The sequence below is a fragment of the Etheostoma spectabile genome, chromosome 2 (assembly GCF_008692095.1).
Source record: "Etheostoma spectabile isolate EspeVRDwgs_2016 chromosome 2, UIUC_Espe_1.0, whole genome shotgun sequence".
NCBI lineage: Eukaryota > Metazoa > Chordata > Actinopteri > Perciformes > Percidae > Etheostoma > Etheostoma spectabile.
In genome coordinates this window covers 2,542,008-2,548,007 of record NC_045734.1, presented here as the reverse complement: position 1 = coordinate 2,548,007, position 6,000 = coordinate 2,542,008, and positions in this window count along the sequence as shown.

Below are 6,000 nucleotides of genomic sequence, written 5' to 3'. Positions count from 1 at the left end.
GCACTTTCTATTTGGCTTCTCAGCCAAATCGTATTCTCTAGTAATTGTGTTTGCTTGTGCAGGCATGCATGCATGAATCTCTTAATTTAAATCTGCGTTTACACATTTGTTATAATGGCCGTATGTTGCTTACTGACAAATGGAGGCATGTTTACAAAATGCCATCCAGCGAGAGGGAGCGAGTTTTTTGTGAATGTGCGTGTTGCAGAGAAACACTATGGAGCTTTTTTTTTTCGCAGCTCATCACACCGCAAGATCACACAATTCGATGTGACAGTGCACAGTGTGGCTCAGCAAGTGGTGCTGGGCTTTTAATTGATGTTAAAACCACAAAGTACTCAAAGCGCTGATGGGTACTTACAATAAATACTTTTTGACTGTTACTGTTTGGATCCCAAAATAAGCCAAAAGGTAATAATACATTACGTTGCAATAAAAACCAAGTGAAACACGCTCACCAGGAATACAAGCACAGTATGGAAACTGATGCCAAATTCTTCTAACACAACAAGCATGGTCAAAACTTTTCAATCTGCATGTGGTTCTAAACCTGCATGACAGATCGTAATAAAAATATTTGCAATGTGAATTCTTACTTTTTTGAGTCACGTGCCAGGGTTTGAGGCATTTCACTGCCGTTCATGAGAAAAATCACCAAAATGCCCTACCTCACAATGTTTGAAAACTATTTGTTGAGCTGCTTTCTTGAGCAGCACCATTAAGCTTGTTTCCCTACACTTCACCCTTTTTCGTTCTTGTTCCCTTTGGCCTCCAAACCAGTTAAACCCAAATCCTCTGCGTATGACCCTCCTTAATCTTGTTTTAGACCAAAGTGGTCATCTGTTAGCTCAGTGCATCGCGCTTCTTATGTGATGATGAATCTCTCGAACTGAGTCCCTGGACAGGAAATACAGAAGTGCACTGGGGAAATTAGCATAGCCTACCGTAGCTTAGCCTGGCGGGGCTATTAAAAAGGAACCTTTTGGCTGACAACAAAGCTAACATTAGCTTAGCATTAGCCTTAGCAAACAGGGGGCTTAATCAGGCTGCTGGGCTGTCAGAACGTATAACCACATGCTTCCAAGGGTCCTTTTGGAGTTATAATCCTGGGTCTCGGCAGGCGATGACCTCATGAGCTGGACTGGTGCCTGTGGGAGGATTGGGGGAACTGTGTGTGTCTAGCAGGCCACTCAATAAAGTGTGTGTGTGTGTGTGTGTGTGCGCACATGTGTGTTCTTTATGGCTGATTGTTTTATTGAGGCATACGACACAGAGAGACTCTATTGACACTGGCCAGTTGGACTTTGCAGACATACACGGGAATAGAATTCAAGCTGTTTTGTTGGGGCGTTTTTGTGCTGTATCTCATGGAGATACAGTGTGTGTAGGCCCCAGGGTATGAGAGCAATGATATTTCAATTGTTGCCGTGCCACGTTGCATTAACAGTGTAGTTGTTTGTCCCCATGGCTACAAGATAATTGAAAAGGTTAACCTGTCACTGTTTTAGTCTGAGGAAAGACAGATAACATACAACTGACTTAACCTGTCAGTTTTATGTTATCTGAGACTAAAATAGTGTTTAAGGACATCTGTGACTCACTTAAATCTACTATGACCAAAAGGCCATCTTGTCCACAGAAATGATGACAGTGCTGCTACTAATCCAGAAAGGATGTTACTGGGAGCAGGGTTAAGCCAACCTCCAGTAGCAGCAGAAGAAGAAATCATTTCTACCAATTAAATGTACAGTATATATGTTATTGCAGTGGAACTGCATCAGCGAAGACACATGAACTACTGGCAAATTATGTTGCTGCCTTTTCCCTTGACCCTCATCATGGGTTCCTAGCAGACCTAAAGCCCAGGCAGACTACTCCTTCATGACAGCCTAGATCCGAGCGACGGTGGCTTTGGGGTTAAAGTAACGCTACATCTTCACACAGAAAGCTTTGGAAATTGGAAGTCAGTTGACTGAGTTAGATGCACACACACACACACACACACACACACACACACACACACACACACACACAACACACATACACGCATGCATACGGTGAGCCCAGGGACTGCGGAGGCAGATTGCTTTGCTGTCAGTGTTGGGGACTGTCAATAGCTCCAGCCAGCCATGGGCATCCTCAGCCACAGAGACCAGGACTCACTGGCTCCACTGAGCTCCAGAGCACAGGCAGCCTGTCAGTGGGATGCAGAAGGCCTCAAGGTTCACGAGTTAATACTTTTCATGAAACATACTGTAAGAGCTTGTGGATTGGTATGCAGAGAGGGGGAAGCCAGAACATGAGATGGCCACTAAACCCAACGCTACAGCTGAGACCGGCCAGTGGCACCATCATAGCCATCTTTAGTTCAATCTCGTAATGAACTCCGTGAAAGTTAAATGTGGTGATGATTCAACACATATTTAAACAGCAACTGACATCGGCCAGCACGGAGAGGATCCCACCAGGCAACGCTAAATCTTAATCATCTTAATAACGTGCATTGAAGCACAAGAATAAACCAGAAATCTGATGTTATCAAGTCATGATAAGAACTGTGTCAAACACACAGGAGTTTGGCAATAAAGTACAAATTAGGGCTGGAAAGAAATCTTGTTGCATTATGTAAAGAATCATCAAATATAATTTATACTGTTTATCTATCCCCAATGGAGAAATTAAAATGTACACTCTGTTTGTTAGTAATCACTACACACAGGTTTGAAATACACACTCATGACCTATACATACACAAATGGAGAGATGTCAGAGTGAGTGGGCTGCCAGCTGGACCAGTGCGCTGAACGGTTGGGGGGGGCAGTGGCACCTGGGAGTGCCCAGGAGGTGAACTGGCATGTCTCCAGCTACTGATCCACACGCCATGCTTTGGTCCATACGGGGACTTGAACCAGCGACCCTCCGGTTCCCAACCCAACTCCTTGCTATATGTACTTATCAAGCAATAACATAGTTTAGAGCACCACAGTGCGTCTGTGAGTGTGTTGGAGTGTGTATGGTCTTGCTCAGTGGATGTGTGTGTCCATCCTCTCTCCATGGGAACCAGCTCTCTGGCCTTCCAGCTGAGTTCACAGATCCAAAGTCGAGTTAATCTGCTTTTACCTTTAGCCCCAAAAACAACACGGGAGTAATCCAGGAGCAGCTGTAATCAACCATGAAACCACTGATGGCTGCCTGCTAGCTGGGGTCAGGGAGCACAACAGGAAGAGACCTCAGGACAACACCGGGATAGTGAACTAATAGTCCAACTCTATGTGGACATGGTCCGGATAGAAATGTCATGTTGAGACACAATGTGGAAGACCAGTTTAATCTGTCTCCTACTTCTATCATCTCTAAAACAACTTGATTTTCTGAAACATACATTTATAAAAAAAAGGTAAAGCTTATTTAATACTGCTTGTAATATCTTTAACTGCTAAAGGCCATCCTGTTCTATGTTATTCTTTCATATTCCCTACGGTGCCCTGAGTCATTTTACAAATTACAAGTGTGCTAGTGTTTTCTGCAACAGGTCAAGGAATCGCTCTCTTGATACTGTCAGACTGAAGCGAAACAATTTGGACCACTGTCAGTGAACCTCTGTCTCATCCCACTCAGAACGTTTATATAAGGAGGCTGGGGACGCAGGGACACAGTAAGAAAGACGAGGACAGGAGAGAGGGATAGGGTACAAACAGATGAATAAATGAGTTAAGTGGGGAGAAGGGAGTTTGCACTTTCATCATCACCCCTCCGCCCCCCCCCCCCCCACCCCCCTCTCCGCCCTGTTAGACAGTCGAGTGTATGCTATAAGTGTTCCCCCCCCCATCCTTTCGCTTCACTGCCCCTACACTCATGTCCCAATAGAAATTTCTCTGTGGCATTAAAAATGTAAAATTAGCATTTTAAGTAGAACACATTTCTCTGTCTGTCCCTGCTCTTCAATCCTGAGCACACATAAGCAACACAAATGCAAGCATGCATATAATATGCATTTGGTCATCTCCATGGTAACACCGGTGGGGGAGGGGCTTCCAGATGGAAGGTCATGGAAAGTAGATCAGATGGTATTTATTTTTTATTTAGTGAGTTTATTCAGGGAGTAAGTCAAACCAGCACTTTGTTAATTTAAAGTGCTGATGACCAGACACACACACACACACACACACTCACACACACATATATACACACACACACACACACACACACACACACAGGACATAGGAACTTTCCACTCCCACTGTCTGACAGACAGACTCACATTTACCTGGACTTATCGGTGTAAACGTTTAATCATTTTCTTGAAATGCAAAGTACACACACAGACACAGACACACACACACACACACACACACACACACACACACACACACACACACACACACACACCACACCACACACACACACAAATTAAAATAATGTCATTAAAACCTTACTATATAAGTCTGCAATAGCACACTGTTCCTTACAGCCTTTTAATTCTATCAATTTTGTAATACATAATTTCCAATGTAGTGCAGACACAGTAAGTGTTGCTCCACAATGAACTTTGTAGTTATGTTAGAAAAGTTTCAGACAATATACTTTACAACAACACAATATATTGTTTAACAAATATCAGAATTAGGGCTGTAACGGTACGAAAATGTAGCCTTGTGGTCATAGTGGCCAAAATGTTCACGGTTTTCAGCAAAATCGCGGTATATTTAAAAGTGTGTTCAATACCTTTAGCAACTATTTTCCTGTATGTTCTGCAGACAGGATAACTATCTTCAATCAGCTGTCCTTCGGCATTCTAATAATAACCAAAATATGCCCACACTTCAGACTTAGCTGTCTTAGAGGACTGATAAATGTCCTGAGCGCTGTCGTCTCCTCCTTCAGCCATGAGTCCAACTTGAAGAAACGCACGTTGGAGGCTACGCAGGAGCGTCGGATGAAGCTGGGGAGGACTGAACACACGGTTTCCCAACCGTGATGATAATAATATTTTAAATGAAAACGGTAATTGTTACATTCCTATTCAGAATCTATTTAAATAAGTGTTCACAGATATCCAAACCTTCAAATGAAATTATAGAATAAATAAAAATATAATTCAAAAAGAAATAAACAAAAACAATGTAGGCCATCATCTCTCTTTTTCTGTGTATGGTATTTTCATATAACGTCATCCTATTCCCTTTCAGTCTTTGGGGCAGGTGACCCCGATAACCCGGGGTGCGTGTGAAAGCGGGACCCAGGGAGTAACGGTGGGGAGGCAAACGTCGATAAATATCGAGAGGTGTGAGCCCCAGCTCTGCGGTATGTTGCTGTTGCAAATATACCGTTAACATTGATTGAGTAAAAGGGCCAAAACTGGTCTACGTTGGCTACAGCGCCCCCTAACGGCCGATCTTTGCCAAATTTGGTACAGAGCCTCAGAGCGGCATGCCGAACAAGCATCACAAGTTTCACGTTGATGGTATTTACTGTGGCAGAGATTGCAATCGCAATTTCCCATTCAAATTCATTAAGTTATTGAACTACGACGAGTAATTTGTTTGGTTGTCAAATGCACATACTTTAAAGTAGAAAATGTCTTTCCATAACTTTTGTTCAGGTGCTATGTACCAGCTTCCGTGCAGAGTAGTCGCATTGCGACAACCTTTAACAAGAAATAACCTACAGTGTATCATGTGATTTAGCTTGATTCATTGAACACGTGGATGTAAGGCTTTCTAATGGGCAATGTGTAATGTAGGAGTTAAAACAATATAGCTCCACCTAGTGGTCCACATGTATTTTCCGTTAAAATACAGCTATCCATTGTACATCTACCCTGTTAATTTCAAGTAATTCACTTTAGTGTAAGTGGTTAATCCAATTGTGGGCCCATAGGCCACGCCTACTTCAACCAGTCACTGTAAGAACCGCCTCAGAAGTGGCCCTGGATGGTACCCCTCAAATTTTGTAAAAATCCGATGACCGGTTCATGTGATATAAACTTTTTGTATTGGT